We start from the raw sequence: 18,957 nt of genomic DNA, 5'->3' as shown, positions 1-18,957 counted from the left end.
AGATCATATTGCTGAGCCACATTATAATATAAGCTATTTTAGCAAATAAAAGTTTCATGTAAGGGCCTGATGGTTCATCACGCTCAACTGCTTTTCGTGAATTGCTACTTCTAAAAATAGCTAATCAAATAGGTAAAATGTGAATATTTAAAAGTGATCTATAAAGTTACACTATAGTCTTATATATGTACATTAGGGTGAAGGTAAATTTGTGCAACAAATGTCTAACTTTTTTAAGGCTTTGTGGATGGACCTAATCGACGCATCTGCACCATGTCAATATTAAAACATTCTTGAAAATAAATCAAGATAGGAGAAAATCTATATACATATATGTTCAAAAGGAACCCCAGCCGCCCCATTGGTTGATTAAGGATACAGCAAAGACACCAAGCTGATTATAAACCATGGGCTGGGGTTCCTTTTGAATTATTTGAAGGGTTGAAATTATTTGTGAAGTGCTGGGGTTGGTTTTAACCTGCTTGGGGGCCCTGTTGTAGTCTGAATCAACCCATAGACCTGGGATAAATTTTAGAATATTTGAAAGGGGCTATATTCTTTTTGAAGCAACAGTGGTGGCTTTTCACCTGCTAGGTGGCCCAGCCATTGAACAAAAACTAATTTTGGCCAAAGTATTCTGATTTTGTTAGTAAATGACTGGAAATTTTCTTAATGGCTCTGTGTTATCCAGGGCGTCCACAGGATTATATGCAGATATAGTATATATATATATATATATTTTTTTTTTTTTTTTTTTTTTGGGGGTGATTTTTTTTGTTTTGAAAATTTCAAAAATCCACAACTACTCACAAAAATTAAGTTTTTTGGAGAAATCTCTAATCTCAAAAATTATATTTTTAGGAGAAAATAATTTCAGAAAACCATAGCTCTTTAAAAAAAATTAAATTTTTTGGAAAAAAATTTCAAATACTAAATTTTTTAGAAGAAAATTTCAATATTATTTTAAAAAAATTGAAAAATCCATAGTTACTCTCAAAATATTTGAAAAATCCATAAGAATTATCAAAATATTAAATTTTTTGGAAACAAAAATTAATTACAACATTTTCGGAAAAAAAAAAGAAAATTGGAACATTAAATTACTTCGATAAAAATGTCAAAACTCCATAACAGTAACTATTCACAGTAAATTTAAGTTTTTGGTAAAAAAATTAAATTAAATTTCAAATATTCAATTTTTTGAAAAAAATTTCAAATTGTAAATTTTTGCGGACGCCCCTGTTATCAATCCAAATTTTAAATTTTTTTAACATCCACCTCACCCTAACCTACACTTTTATACATACATTCATAATTTAATCGTATTTTAATTTGTTAGAGGTGGATCTCTCTGTTATCTATCTAACTAAACCCAATTTTCCGCCTGAGATCCTCAATGATGTCATCATCCTTATTATAAACCACATAAGTACAAACAAAGCCTTCATTATATTATTATCTGTTACTACACATTATAGTTCTAACCTCATAATCATATAAATATAATCAACCCAGTTGTAATAATATTATGCAGTACGTCAACACAAAAACAATATTAAATAAATTAAAATAAGATAAAAGTATTTTATTTCATAAAATATATATGGAGTGTTGGATTGGTTGTAAAAAAACTAAAGACCTTGCATTCCCATCAGAGTCATCTTCATTAATTTTGTCAGTCCTAGACACGACCAGCTTCTTGATCCACACTCAACCTCGAATACCAAAAGGGAAGGGACAAATTTCGTAAAAAGACAACAACAACAACATATGATTGCTATTCTTCTGTATTTTTCTAGTTGCCAACTGTTCATTATTATTTGGATGATAGTTATTAATTATTATATGTATTCAGAGTTGGGCAGGAAAACGGGGACGGTTAATTAATGTTTATGTTTTCATTACTATGAAAAGGTTTAGTGATTATTTTTGATACTGTGTTTCCTCCGTCCTTATTGCATTTACAAACCATACTAATCATTCAGTCATTTCATCATCATGAGCAAGCAACAGGCAAAAAGGTAGACCATCTCAGATCTCCTAGAGGCTGTAGTTGATAGGATAAAGATTACGGACATTGTTAAGTTTTCAAAGAGCCTGGTTTTTAAGTTTTCCAAAAGGAAAATAATATTGAAAATACCTTTCCAGGATGTCAGGAAGTAGAGGGCATAATTTAAAGCAAGATACAAAGTTCTTGTTAAGTTGAGAGAAAACTATAAAGGAGGATCCCGCTAAGTCCATGAATCGCATTACGAACGACTTCTCTGTGGCTCCTAGGAGTATCATGAGTGTTATAAACCACCACTGGGATTACTTTTATTCATAAGGAACCCACGTCACCTTCTGACAGTAGACATGAAAGCTAGGAGGCTCGAGAGGCGCAAGAAAATCCTCACATGTATCAAGGCAAATGGGTCAATTGGGAAAATTTTCTTGGAAAAGAAGATTTTCGTTGTTTATTAATTCCATAAGCACTGGAACATCCCCTGGCTTGCAGAAACAAAAGAAGAGGCCCAAGGGGTTTACCACACCAAATATCTATTGAATTGATAATTTTATCAGCATGAATATCAACGACTGAGTATCAAATGACACAAATTCTAGTCGAAGCACCTTGGTTGATTTAAATCCATATAAAAATCCAAATCCTATCTAATATAATTTTTGAAATTTTTATTCCAAAAATTATATTTTATGATTAACTGTGGATTTTTGATTTTTTTTCTGAATGGCTGACGATTTTTGATTTTTTTTTCAAAAAATTTTGAATATTTGAAATTTTTCTATAAAAAAATTATTTTTGAATTTAAAAAATAAAATCCCCTCCCCCTCCCCACACACAAAAAAAAAAAATATATATATATACTCCCGCGGATGCCTCTGCTTTCCATATAGCCTTTCATAAAAATCTATTAATCTCTATGTTTCATTCTTTCATTGTGACAATGATGATTTTTTTCCTAATATAAGGGCAATTTGCAGCTCCTTCAAATGATTAACCTGAATATTTCGTCAATGAATGTAATGCATACTTTATTTTGAGAAAAAAAATCACAGTTTCTTTTTGTGTTTGTTATGGACGATCAATGATTTGTGCTTAAATATTTTAAGAACCGTTGACAAATCTACATAATATTTTTCGTATGTCCTACCAATAAGATTTATAGAACCTGATATTCAAAATAAATCAAATTGATAAGAAGTGAAAAGAATAGAACGCATGTTCCACTAGTTGAAATATACATATGATGCCAAATAATTAATTATTCATCAACCAATTTTAATATAGGTACATATTACATTTAAGTGAATAATATTTATGCTATATATTAGGGTAGAACTTATTTTTTGAATGTTTGAAATTTGAGGTCCTGAAGGTCTCAAAAAATTCATTTTTATCTGCAGATATCATTCACGAATTTCTAATCATTTTGAAAAATATTTATAGGTTACTCATCGGACTTAAAGTTTCGAAATTGTACACTTTTTTAGAAAATAAAATGTTTTTGTTTCAATATCCTCTATATAGTACAGAATACAGATTTTTGTTTTTTTGTTTTTTTTTGTAAAATAATAAATTTAGTTTCATCACATTTTTATCAATACTATTTTATAAATTTTTATGGCAAATCCCTATCTGCGTTTCCAAAATAAAATGTAATGGAATTAATTGTAGCTTTCTATTTACCCGTCTGTTTTTAGAGGATCACAGCCAAATAATTCAACTTTTATATACCAAAATTTGCAAGTACACTTAATGTTAAGTCAAATAAACTTATAAAATCAAATTTGGATGACTATCACCCGGGTGACCTTTATATGAACTTTATTATTATTATTTTAAATATTCCTTCTATTGGTCATATGGAGTTGCAGTGATTAAGTATAAGTAAATATTATATTATTACAATGACTCTTTCCGACTTTGGAACGGTCTTTAAAGTTCATATGCATCATGTATATTTCCTCCTCTGTGAACCACTAAGACAAGAACATACACATATTGAGTTCAAGAGAATATTTTCTCTCGAGTGCGTTGTCCATTGAGCTAGGTCGTTCCATTAATTATAAAGTATTGTTTATTAATAAATTTGTTATTCTAAATAAATGTGTTCTATATATGATAAAATATTTTATTTTTGTTCTCAAAATAAAGTGTAAAACTTTTAAACTTTAGAGCCATCGAGCTACCTCTAAATATTCTTTAACATACTTCAAAACATGCCAATGATATTTATAGACTAAAAGGAACATTTTGAGACCTTAAGGACCTCATATATGAAATATTTGAAAAATACGCTTCACCCTATTGTTTACCCATAGCTCGCCTTTTTACACTGCACATCAAATTGAAATTAAAAAAAAAAAAAAAAGAACAGAATAAGGGAAGACGAATTAACATTTTTTTTTATAATTTATGATAATATAAAAAAAAATTGAGTAACATGGTGGGCCCCTCATTTTAGCACATTAGTGATAATTGAGGGGATCTTTTCTTCATCGAAGGAGCAACAAACATGCATAAAGTAATACCTCAACATACGAGGTTTTTCTTAATTTTTTTATAAGAGCTGAATTCTTTGAAAAATTAGACTATACAACAGCATGTTAGCTGGTTAGCCGGTTAAAATCCAGATTTATTATGGATATTTAAGTCATAGAACACGAAAATTAAATATTCACTAGAAAACAGAATTCAACATTCAAAAAATTAAATATTTATTAAGTTTATCTTCTATACATTATTTGCAAAATGTGTCACAAAATCAAGTTAAATAGAGTATCATATTTGGAAGCTAATATTGTTTTCAATTGTCTCATATTATAGGTAAAACCAAAGATTCAAACTTATATTACAACTTCAAAATATTTGCTGTCAAAAAGAAAGATCATTTTCGTTTTCGGTGGCTAAAATAAGAATAATAAAAAGAGGTTTAGCTGAGGCCTGAATTTTGTTATCATTGACATTCTTTATTCTTTATATATACGATCAGGGCTGGCTTGAAGCAATTGCAAGCTATGTCGTCGAATTTCTATAATGTCCATTGCTTGATTGAAAATTAAATTTCAAGTTTCTTTTCCAAAAAAAAAAAACTATTTTCTAAAAAAATGTTCAAAATTAAATTCTAATTAAAAAAAAGTAAAGAAAGAAAAGAGCCTCCCCCCTCTTTATCTTTTCTCTAGGTCCCAATCACGCTAATGCAGGGCCAGCCCTAAGTTATTATATTTATCCCTACCAAAACTAAATTTTGGGCCTATTTCACTTAGAGTCCCACGATTGTTAAGGCTGTGCTTTGGTACAAGCTTGTTGATAGTTGTCAAAGAGACGCAAGAGCAGTTTGAAACTTAATTTTGTAAGTTATTTTTTATGGGGCTTTGACTAACGAGCTCCGTCCAGGAACTAATTGAACTCGTAGTTCAAGGTATTACTGTAATTTAATTTTGTAACACTATATGTCTGATGCATTAAATATCTACCTCCAACAAATAATTTGTTCTTGTAATAAAGAAGGAAACAATTCTCACTCACTGTAGTATGGACCACTCTTTTTTCAATCGTAATTGAGGACTCCTCTAAATATACATAGGTAATGATATAGAGAGGCAAAGCACCGGAAATTAATCTTAATTAACTATTTACATTCACCAAATGAGTAGGAAATGCGTCTGTTTGTCAACTCACGAGTGGCTCTGATAACTGATGATAAGTAGGAGAGTTTTCCTGGACGTTAGTATTGTGACTGTCGGCCATCTTCAAAGCTGTTTAAAAACCAGGTTTTAAAAATATGTTGTGACATTATTGTAAATTCTAATTTATGTAGGTCAGTCAATAAATTAACTATTAGATTTGTAATATATTTTTAGTTACTTTTATCGTTCCTAATTGATCCTAAAACAAATTAAGTGTACATATTTCAGGAAAGATATTACGTCTTATTTATATCAAGAAAGCCATTTAATGGAGTTAAATCAATATTTATTGAACATTTTACCATTATATTTAGTAAAAATATCAACTATGAACTCCAAGATGGCGTCGTCTTCAATTACGATGCAATTTGTGACGTCAATTATAACAGTCAATTTCAAAGCAATAAGAAGTAGTGCCGAAATATGTCTGTTACCTTAAGTAGATTAATGTTCGATGTTAAATGTTTTCCCTCGCGCGTTTTTATATCAAAAATGAAGTTACTTTATCGTTTTCTATCATGAATGTTGCATAGTTAGTTATAAATAGGGATAGGGCAAAACGTAGATAACAATAACAGTTTCAAGATTAGAAAAGGAGAATCCTTTGGTGTTATACTTTTTTTTTTCTCTTTTTTGTTCATTCTTACATAAGTCGGCGTGGTGTTCTTTCTGCATCAAGAATTCTTGCTTATCTTTAAATATAATTTTATAACACTTTATCTCCACTAATACTAATTTAAATGAAGAAGATTCTCCTTTTTATTGCAGCAATTTCTTTTTTCCCCACCAAAACATTTGACAGTCGGCTGATGTTAATGAGTAGAGATAACAATCGAGTGTATTTTGGGGATATTAAAAAGAAAAAAAAATCAACAGTTTAAAAAATGTTTTAGAGGGGAGCAGCTTACTTGTTATAACATTTCATGAGATCAGATACAATCAGCTCTGACGAGGGAGGAGGTGGAGAGGGAAATAAACAACGACTTTGGCAGGAATTACTCTGATTCCAATGAGGACTTACAAGAATAACTCCACAACGAATCCTCAATGTTATTCTCCGTCTTTTATAAGAAACTTCATTCAGGATTTGAAGATAATTGAATGTATTGGGAATGGAAATTTACTAGTCAGGGGTTAAAATATAATGGCTGCAGCTAAGGAATAGAAAATTCAATCTTCAGATTACCAAACCAACAAAAAAATGCGGCCATGCACTTGATACGCTCTCAGAAATACCCAACCCTAGCTATAAAGTAACTAACTCAACTCTACTCAACGCCCCTAGCGGACAAAAAAAGTTGTTGTGTATTCAACTATTGATCACCTGGTCTCCATTTAGTCACTTGGTGCATAGCTTTGCTCTAGTTACTAACCAAGTAATAGTAAATATATTGTTGTTCATAAAAGGTATCCATTTATTCTCAATTCCACAAATTGAAATTTGTAGAAACCTTGGCAAAACTCAGACTTATACCCACAATATGTAATATGAGGCATATAGGAATACTTAGGTACAATAAGGTATGTGTTAAATAATAATAAACCCTGCTATGATCGCACACTTGAATACATATCATAAAAACATAAAACAAAAAAACAAAACAGACAAACACTTGGGGCAGATAGTAATTAACTATTTTATTTAATTCTTCAAGACACAAATAGGTTGTAAAAAAAAAAAATTAATGCACACTAAAATAACTTGGCTATTTTGTGTACAAGTTGCGATTTGTTACAAGTTGTAACTTGTCCAAGTAAATTGCACAAGTTTCAGATTCTTCGTCTTAAATATGTTATTCAATTGTAACATCAGTTATTTTAAGTCAAAACGATGAATTGATGCTATCTTTTAGATTTGATCTATTAAAATAACGCATTTATTATGAATTTATAATTAATTTGACCGTCGGCATTTGAACTTTATAATGTCCCACAAAATACTGATCTATTATTAATATTCATAAAAAAAGTCAGGAATTATATCATTAATAATATATCAAACATTCATGGAATATTCAATTATTGTGTTATTTTTTTTTTTTTCATGTACTGAATATTTTTCATTTAAAAATGTTTTTTCGCCCTTAATTTGGTAATTAAAATCAGTCCCAATTATAAAAGTAACCAAACTTCAAATCTCCTCTAGGAAGAAACATTTTCACCAATATTATATTTAAGTATTTTAATTTACCAACTTTAAGTATCTCTCATAGACGAGAATAGTTAATAGCTATTATTCTTAATTTAGGCTCGGATGGCCTGGCAAAAAAAGATATTAGTCACCCTAATTTAAGTCTAATTAAAGTATTTATTATTCTCATAAAATTCTTGGTGAAGATTAATTGATGATGACATCATTTAACAAATATTGTTCTTTCACGTCGTTACCTCACTGTAATTGGTTGTGTGCAATCGATTTTCCTGCTTTTTCCCCACTATTTAGTGTTCTGAACGTTGATTGATTTAATTTGAATATGCTCGTATTAAAGTGTTGTGTACAAATCCCAAACAATTATTGAATAATAGCTCCCATAGCTGAGGGAAATTGAATAATTGCGATCAACTGATTTTGGGCCTTTTCCCTCTTTTTTTTTTTTGAAGGAAATATTGGGAGAAAAAATGAAGGTAACAACGTGCAATGGGTCAGACTTTGCTTCCGATTAGGTCTTATAATTACATAGATGAAAGTTATATGATAATGGAAGATCTTTTTGTAGTTTCTATCTGAATAAATGTTCTATTCTTTCAGGTGCTATTATCATTATTCCTTTATTCTTCCAGAGACAACAAATAAGAATAAAGTGATCACTAGTGTGTATCGTTGGATCTGTCTAAAAAAACTAAAGAGATTGCAATCTTATCAGTCCAGTCCTAGAACGAACCGGTCCTTATGGGTCTTTTATGGCAGGGATTCTCAACATTTTATTAGTGATGTACCACTTGTCAAAATTTTCTTTAACCCAAGTATCCCCTTACTAGCACAACCATTTTTAGCTTCAGTGATCAGGGCGTACGCATGATTATATTAATCAAGCCAGTCTTGGTTTTTGGTAATTCTTTTTTAAAAGAAATTATAAAACTAGATTTTTTCACAAAAAATATTGAGAAATTAATCTTTTTGGAAAAAAAAGTCAAAAATCTACAGGTATTTACAAAAAAATTAAAAAAAAAATTGGAAAAAAAATTCAAAAAGCCTTAGCTTTTCTCAAAAAATTAAATCTTCGTATAAAAAATGTCAAATATTAAATTTTTATAGAAAATTTTAAAAAACCATAGCTATTCACAGAAAATTAAGTAAATTTCATACATTCAAAAATTACATTTTCAAGTAAAAAGACAAAAACTTCTTAATGAGGGGGCTACAACGGACGCCCTTAAGTTATGTACCGCATGTAAAATATTCTTTCAAACCCTCAAGTACTCCCTGGAGTGCCTCATAGTACACCAAGGGGTAGCCGTACCCCCATTTGAGAATCACTGTTTTCGTGTAACTACTAAAGCTGAAAGACGTAGTTACATAACCTCTTTCAAGAGAAAATATAGCTGAAGTTGTAGAAAGGAGGTGTCTGGCTAGAACTTACTATTATACGTTCTAGCTATCATTGTTATATTATTTAATCCTAGCTAAGAGAATAGCTATAAAGATAACTACTATCGTAGAACTGAAAGGTCTGAGGTATTGGTTCTTAGGACCGTTCACTTGTTAAAGATTGAAAGGGGGGGGGGATTAACAGTAACGCTGACGATTTGTTCCGGAGTTATAAATGTAAGTCCTTGTTGTTGGACTCAGAGTATAATTGAGGATCGACGTCGCAGTAATTCCGGACAATATCATTATTAGGTACAAAGTGGGATTCATGTATATTTCTTTCATCTCAAACTGCTCGCAGCTAATTTAATACACGTCATGACAGCTAAGTTACTCTTCTCCCAAAAATTATTTAAATTATCAGGGTTACCACATTAATTTTCGATTTTTTTTAGTACACATGTACATCATATTATTTGCAACTATGGTCATATTTGTAGACTATGTTATCTATTTGTATTACAATCACGGTCTAATTTACTCAATTAATTGAGATAAGGAATGAAATGCCTTATCATATTAATCTTCAGAAAATTGCATATAATATGTAAATATAATAATATATAATTAGTAAAAGAAATGCTGGCCAACTGCAAATGTTATTCTGTCTAGCGGTGTGGTGGAGATAACAAGATTATAATTACATATTTTATCTTTGATTAATGTAAAATATGTTATAATATTACTGTCTAGGTATATAAAAGTGACCTTTTGATCCAAAAATAGATGATTACCGCATTTACTACGAATTTATCATTCATTTAATAGTATTTATATTTTATGTATACAAAAAGATTTAAGTTAAATGACACACAAGAGTCCCAAAAATGACATGGTAACACTCACAAATTGAAGAATGTATATTATATTTCTGTTCCCTAAGTTGTCAGTGTCCTGAACGTTGGTTGGCGGAATTAGAATTAGATCTTGTTAACGTGCTATGAAGAATTCTCGATAATTCAATAATTGGAAGTAATTCGCCTAATACTACCAACTGAATTTGGACCTCCCCCCCCCCAAAGGCCCCTCTTCCTTTCGGACGAGAGGAAGCAATGTACAATAAAGGTGACTACATGATAAAAGAAAGGAAATAAACACAAATTCCACACCGTATCTAACACATTGTTACGAATTACTACGATGTCTACACACTCAATTCATCCCCTGGGTCTAACATCATAAAACCATCATTGTTACTCTAAGTCTTTCATGAGCTCACGCTCAACAATGTCAACAATGAAATAATATAATTAAAGCTTTGTTTGGACAACAAAAAAACATTTTCAGATTGCCAACTTCATTTTTTTTTTAACACACGTTTTATCATATATTTTCTACAACTCTGTTCATATATTTATATAATTATCTTTTGCACAAAGTAACCTAGGCGGAATAATATTAAATTGACCCTCCAGGAACTCATTATAATTCTTGGTTGTCCATGTAAAGTAATATCAAACAAACAAGCATTATAAATACAAATATTTAATGTACTTTTATTTAAAGAAACTCTATACTTTAATTAAAAATGTTTTTTGTTTATGTAGTGTAAGTGATTTAATATGTAAATATTAGGACGGCCGTGACAATTAAAAATGAGTTTTTACAATTATCGGACGCATCGACAACTTCTACGCTTTTAAACAGATTGATAAAGCTATCGTCGCACGAATTTGACGTATTAAATAATTATTAAATGATTGTGTGAACAGAGCAGGTTTTAATAATATTTAATTAAAAAATTGAGAGTTTCTTTTGATTTAATCAGTTCTTATAATTAAATTTGTATATTACTGTGTTACATCACTAATATAAAACTCACACTTTTTTAAGTGTCAGCTGTCAACGTTTCTGCTTTTATTTCCCTAATCAGTGATCTTAATATTCATTATTTGAATTATAATTAGCTCATATTAATGTACTGTGAATAATTCCTAACAATTATTGAATTATAATTCCATAGTTTGGAAAAATTGACAAACCACCATCTGATTTTGGTTAATTTTATTTTTGTGACAATTATTCAATTGTTATCAATGGAATGATATATCAGATTTTTATTGTCATAACTCCAGCGACAGCTCACTAATGAGGATATTGTTTACATGTGTGTCCACACTTTTTGAATACTTTATCATTGGACGAGTACACGATTCAACAATTTGTGAATGAACAATTTATTTCTAATAATTTTGCCTATTATATTCTTCAAATTTCAACAATTTTCCTTCTCAAATGAAAAGGTTCTGTGATTTAAAACAGTTCTTGTTTGCAGGAGAAACAATGTTCTCTTCAGCAAACAAGAATTACATAATCTCTTCAATTTGAACAGGGGAGTTGTTTAGGCGCATAATAACAGACATACTCCTAGAAATAACTGGTTCCAAAACAATACATATCTAAACATAAAACGTTCTATAGGTTTAAAAACTCATATTTAGTAACTGTTGTGCTACCTAAATTAAATTAATTGTGATATTTTCTCTCTAAAGGTGAGTTTCCAGATCTATTAGATTTCTTAGAAAAAAGTTATCCCTTCCAAATATGTTTGAGGTGTAACATATAAGTCTGATAGATGTGGAAGCTCATCTTTACCAACAAAAACATTTAAAATACCATAAGCTCTTCAATTTGAAAGATTTCTTCGAAATAAATTGTTCATAGGCCCATTCCCAAATTACACACATTGTCTCGTGTACAGTATACATGTCTAGCAGATACGGATACTCACCTCTGAATATTAATATTGTGTCAGTACCGTTCATGTCAGTCCTTGGGACCAGTCCGTCAGATTGTCAGTACTAGAACTGATAAAAAAAGGAGGATAAAGCTTAGCAACGTCATCAAGGACCAAACTGATATGTAGGGCTCAACCGTACCTGACTAAGACTGAACTGGTCGGGACAGAAGTCTTCAATCCCAATAAGGATCGACACAACACTATGAAAACTTACTCAACTAATCTGTTTCAAAGTTGTTATAACTAATAATTGTATATATAAGTCATATCCAACGAGTCCTTCAAAATATCAAGTAACCAATCAAGCTTCATCAATACATAAAATAACGTCATGTTGTGAATAGTTCAAAATATTAAATGAATAACTGCTTCCAAGAAGTTAATTTTTTATATGTTACTCTTAAATACCTATTTTGCATACTGATGAGTAGTTCACACTTACCAAGAATCATTTTATTATTCATGGAATGGTCTACGTCTCATTACCTATGCGAAAGAAGGGCATTTGTATTGTGAATTATATATTTTCCTTTTTTTTTTAATTCGATACGATCTGCGATAAAATCAAATTCTTTTATAGAATAAATATTCTACTCAAAGTAAATAATGTATAGCAAAGCTATCAACTAAAATTAATAAGCTTTGATAAATGTTCAAAGCTGAATAAGAACTAAATCGAATCCAACCGATTAATATCAAAAATTAGTGATAGAACGATTAATCAGAATCAGGTGTTTTAGCTGAAATTGGCATAGGGAAAATTATGTTTAATTTGCGATCTAAATCTTTTGTATTATTATTTATTACTGGTATTTAAAAATTTATTACCTTTCTAAGTTATGAAAAAGAAAAAAAAATATTAAAAATATCTGTCAAGATATGAAAGCGACCATATGAATTTGTTAATTGAGTCTTAAATTTTTATGAATGTTGTAATAAAAAAATTAATTATAAAAAAATGCTCGAAAACTTATAAGAAACACATTGAAAACAAGCCAATCGTGAACAAAAGTGTTCAAAGCACATGTGGTCGGCGCAGATATTATTAAATTTGCCGTGGGTCTCCTGGCCCTGTGAAAATTCGCCTTGGGAAAGGCTCGCTGGAAAGAGGAATCGCCTTCCTTAATTAATGTTAATATTATTTACATTAAATAAAGTGAGGCGATTTATTTTATCAATTGTAATTCTTAGAAGTTTATAGCCAATGGTATTTTTTAACTATTATTTAAAATATTAAATCGGTATCGGGTTTATCGGGAGGAAACGCCGTGTTGAAAACCACGAACTGATGCAACCGTTATGTAGATATCGCTCCAAGCACTTATCAAGATAAATAGAAATGATACGTTCAATATCGATATAATATACATCTTTTAAAATCCGTTAGAAGTTTGAGAAACTGAGCCCGGTTAGGATCTTTTCGGATAATACAAGTTTACTTATACCGTACCCGGACATTTCAGATCCCGGTCCACGACCTGTCTTATCTCTAATTGAAAATGTAATGAATATTAGTCAATAACTAATAACCTACATGGATTCACCCTTTTTACATGAATTAACAAGGGGAATTCTGCAAAGGGAGAAAAAATGAATTACGTCATGGGAAAATTACTCTATGTATACAATGACGTCATACACAGTGCCATAAAAAGCAACTTCTTGCAGTATTAATGCTATTAATAAGAAAAGTAACATTCTCAAACTAGCAGGCGCGTTTTATCACTTTGTTTTAAAGCTCTGTTTATTTAGGGTGACCAACTGTCTTCTTTTTACATCCTGTACATTGCATTCGTTTTGTGCCATTTCATGATGTACCTTTATGCAACTCTTTATTTTTCTTTTGTTTTACATTATAATAATATTCTTCATGTAATGCATTCTAAAGCTTAAAAGAGATCTGGTCCCACATATCAATTGAATGGATCTCTAGACGAATGATATTTCAGTCAAAGCGATTTATAAAAAAAAAATTCTGTGAATAATAAAATATAGAAAACATGACTGGGCAAATCTGCTTGTCGTTCTTACAACTTAACCATAACCAAATTATTTTGTTACTTAAATACTTGAAAAGAATATACAAATGGATGATAAGCTTAAAATCAATCCCCATTTAAAATTGAAATTGAATATTGTAGTAGGTACGAAAAAATATATTTTTTTTTATAATTACATCAAATCGTTATCTGTATGAAGTCATGCACAACCTTTCCTCCAAAAAGAAAAGAAGAAAAAAATTTTTAGTAACTTTGGAATTGACAAGTTATATCAGTCACACTGTTGTTGTCAGACAAGAAAGATTGTAAAGTACGCCCAAAATTATGACGTACTAAGTATAAGCCTTACAAATATAAAAGAAAGACTACAACATACTATATCGTCTCTCAACGGACACTCAACAAAGAGAAGAAGATAGCTTAAATTTATCTTCCTTACGTCAAGTCTATCTGGCATGGTAGAAAAAAGGATGAATCATATAGCTTGTCCATAAGTAGTGATGAACATCGTGTTTATTTTGGACATGTTAAAAAAAGAAACTGAAAATCAACATCGTAACCCTGACAATTTGAAGAACTTTTTGGAGATGTTATGACGTTTCATTACATCAGCTAACATCAGCTGTGACGAGGGAGGAGGGGGAGAAGTGAACAAACACGAAAATGGCCAAAAATTACTCCGATGTCAATCCTACTCGTAGTTCAAAAAGGACTTGCAATTAAAAATCTGCAAGAAATCCCCAAGGGAACTCTCCGTCTTTAACGAGGACACGCGAATGTTCAATCAGGTTTTGAACTAAATAGAAAATAGTAGTAAAATAATTTATCTATTCAGGAGTTAAATAATAATATCAATTTATAAGGAATAAAAAATTAATTCTTCAGATTATTAATCCCAAAAAAGTGGCCAGCTAAAAATTTCACACGATTTACATCACTATTTGTAGGTATATTGAACTCGACAAAAGTAACTCTAATTCAACTTATCCACGTTTAGAACACCGATACGTGGAAAAGAAGCAGGAAAATCAAAAATTAAAAACGACAAAAACATTCTAAATTTTTAAAATTAGTAAGGTAATTAATTACGCACAGATTTTGGTCCTCCTTTCTGTTTCTTATTGATGAATAGATTGCAATATCATACAATAAAAGTATCGATGAGTATATCTTTTATTTTTAGATTGTTATCATTGTTTTAACATTCCTTGCGAGTACATTTGTCGAATTATTATACATATTTTGACATTTCGAATGAGTTAAAACAATATCTAAATTATATCCTTTGCAATGAACGAATCTTACAAAATAATAAATATATACAAGTGTCCTCACACTTTTGACTTCCCACCCTAAATGTTAAGGACACTTCCAAATAGCACGCAAAAGTTGTTTTATAGAATAATCTTTACTAAATGATGTCATTATAGATATCAGACCATGACGCAATCATCAATCAATCTTCATCATGTTTTATAAAAAATAATATATACATTGATTAAGCCTAAATTAAGAATAATGACAATCTATTCTCATGTATGATTGATACTTAAAAAAAGCTTTCAATTATTATTGGTAATGTTAGCAATTTATTTTAATTTTTTATATGCATAGATTTCATTCATAACTTTATCCTACGGGTATTTTTTTAGTTTATATCTATATGATGTTTCACAAATGTTGGAACGAGAAGAATATTTTATAATTAATAAATACTTTAGAGGCAAGAAGATTAACCTCAATTTAAATATATTTCATATCCAATGTATTTTATTAGTATTTATTACAGATTAAGTAATCTAATCTACTTATATATATTTAATTTCGGAAATATACATTACGTTTTACAATTAGTCAAATAATCAATTTAATTTATAATCTTCTTTTAAAGTAACTTTATACATTTAAATAATTAAATGAGATCAATAACCAGATTGGTTGCTGTCCAATTCAGTTGATGGCATTGATCCAGAACTTCCTTCTATTCTTGTCTTTTGGAAAGCTAAACATTTTATGGACGATGAGACTGATTGATTTTTATAATATAATGCTAAATAATTAAATTAAGGTGTATATTTACAAGGTAGAGGGCCTTCAAGTTATTTTAAATAGGAATATATTACAGGTGACAATTTTAAGGCATGCGGGAATGAAAAAAAATATATTTTCTTTCTAGTTAGAGTCCAAATTTTTTTTTATTACTAAAAGCCATAGATTGTCTTAAAATTACTCAGACTCGACGGATATATTTTTTTAGGTGGAGAGTTTGATTTTATTTGAACTCCAATTACAGTCAAAGCTCCAGATATTTGAGTATTGATTAGTCAAATTTCTCGAATCAATAATCAAAAAGGCAGTAAAAAAATACAGCAAGTGCAACTTTCTTATTAAAAAAAGATTCGATTTTGTATTCAAAAGGAGACTACAAGACATTATTATATGATAAACCTCAAAAACTCGAACTCCACCAAATTTGAAAAATGGTATAACTTGTGTAAGTTCGCTCTGTACCAATCTCGAAGTAAAGCTCGATTTTCAAAAAAATTGGGTTTGATCGGTTCTTTGTTAAAAATTGATGTTTTCTTTTGTGTTAAAGTTTGATTAATTACCTTTTTTTCTTTTGTGTTTGAGACCGCACTGTGGGCCAAAATATTGGTCCTGATCAGTCAAGAAAAAAATCGTTAAAAACGGGGAAAAGTTAGTCTAAGACCGAGTCTCAACACTTATATTGACTTAACTTCGATGCAAAATTCAAACAATTGAACTTGAAAATTTTGAATTAAGTCCAAAACTAATTTCTACTCAATGATGATGATGGAAAAGGAGGTTTATGTAGCCGTTCTGCTTAATTTATGATGAATTGGGAAAAGAAAAATTATGCATTTTTGGACCATTTACTTATTTTATACTTTTATAGCTGAAAATCAAAAAATATTTCATCTTTTGCATAAATAATCGATGGAGAACAAAATGGTAAACAAGTAGGCTTATATAAAAACCTCTGCTCCAGGATAGTAGGTATGTGTGTATAGAATTTCATGGTAAAACATTACATCATAAATTAGTCATGGTTCTGGTATACTTTACGAGTTTGGATGCACTTATTTAATACTTAGTATTTACTGGTGTTGGGGTTCGGTCTAAAAACCCTAGAACGTATTCTTTTCGAATAAAATAAGGTGATTAAAGGAAATATGAATATTATGGATGATTTTTGTAACATTTTAGTTGTATGCCGATCCCTTTCCCTCTTGTCAATGTTCTGAATAAATTTGACTGATTTAATACGAAGATGTTCTAGTTAATGTGTTATATACAATTCCCTGAAAATTATTATATAATCATTCCCAAGTTAAGGAGAATTGGCTAACTGCTGCCTACTATTTTTGGGCCTTTTCCTCCTTCAGTTCGACAGATTTACTAATGTAGGGTTGTAGTCTGAAAATCTTAGATCGTATTCTTTTCTAACAAAATTAATTTAATGAAGTATGTACATTGTGGGGGTAGGGGGTGAGTTTTATCTTGTAGTTAGTGATGTATCGGTCCTTATTCATGACTGAAAACGGCAGTTTCGTCTCAGTCCGATCCATATTAGTCCTAAAGCCTATAAAGTTCAGTCATTGATGATGTCACTCAGTTTTATTTCTTCTTGTTAAATCAGTGTCTCTCTCACAACTAGTATCCAGTGTGGTGTAAATCCTGATTTAGGACTGAACACTAAAGTTCCTTTCACTTAATGTGTTGGGAACAATTTCCAACATTGATTGAATAAAAATTCCAAAGGGTTAAGAATCGGCTAACTGACCTTTTCCCCTGCTTCTTTTCTGAAGAAAAATTAGTCTTGGTCAAGTCAAGTTCAGTCCTGCATATCAGATCTAAAAACTTGTAGAGCTCGGTCCGTGATGACGTTATAAAACATAATGTTTTCTTCGTTTAATCAGTTTAAGCATCAAAAGTCTTATGGACCGGTCACAAAGACCAATAAGACTATTCCTAAGACTGGACTCAGGGGCGTCCGCGTGCTTGTATTTTAGGGAGGGCTTGGTTTTTGGATTTAAAATAAAATCCATAAATGAAATTTATTTGAAAAAAAAATTTGAAAAATTATTTTTCTTTTACAAACATTTCAAAAAGTATTTTTTTTAACAAGCATTTCAAAAATAATTTTTTTTTACATGCATAACAAAAATTAAATTAAATATATGAAAATTTTGCAGAAAAAAATTCAAATGTCTACAGTGTTTCACAAATTTTTTTCAAAAAATCATACCTATTCTCAAAAAATTAAATTTATTTTAAAAAAATTTCAAAAATCCAAAAGCTATTTGCAGAAAAACTAAATTTTTTTCGGACTTTTTTTTTTAAATCTACATTTGTTCACATAAAATTAAGTATTTTTGGAAATAAATTTTTTTTACAAACATTTCAAAAAAAAATTTTTTTTTACGAGCATTTCAAAAATGGTTTTTTTACAAGCATAACAAAAAAGTTTCAAATATAAAAATATTCAAAAAAAAAATCGAACGTCTACAGCTGTTTAAAATTTTTATTTAAAAAATCATACCTATTCTCAATAAATTAAATTTATTTTAAAAAAATTTCAAAAATCCAAAAGCTATTTGCTGAAAAACTAAATTTTTTTCGGACTTTTTTTTTAAAAATCTACATTTGTTCACATAAAATTAATTTTTTGGAAAAAAGTATCAAAAATTAAATTTTTATTACAAACCTTTCAGAAATTAAAGTTTTTCAAAAAAAACTGTTTTACAAAAAGTTAAGATTTATAATTTTTTGCAATTAAATTCCAAAAATCTAGAACAAATCTCAAAAAATTAATTTTTTTGCGTAGTTTTAATTAAAAATCTACTATTTTCACATAAAATTACAATTTTTCTAAAAAATTTCAAAAATTAAATTTTAAAGATAAATTCAAAATT

General features: G+C 29.6%; 1 protein-coding gene across 2 annotated transcripts in view; it reads right to left on the bottom strand.

Moving 5' to 3' along the window:
- Positions 1–18,957, bottom strand: part of LOC121119489 (uncharacterized) — a 160,960-nt gene that overhangs the window by 52,765 nt on the left and 89,238 nt on the right. The window lies entirely within an intron of this gene.

Source organism: Lepeophtheirus salmonis, chromosome 6 (genome assembly GCF_016086655.4).
Source record: "Lepeophtheirus salmonis chromosome 6, UVic_Lsal_1.4, whole genome shotgun sequence".
NCBI classification, from domain to species: Eukaryota; Metazoa; Arthropoda; class Copepoda; order Siphonostomatoida; family Caligidae; genus Lepeophtheirus; species Lepeophtheirus salmonis.
The sequence above is the reverse complement of the archived record's forward strand: the minus strand, read 5'-3'. Positions and strand labels throughout refer to the sequence as shown.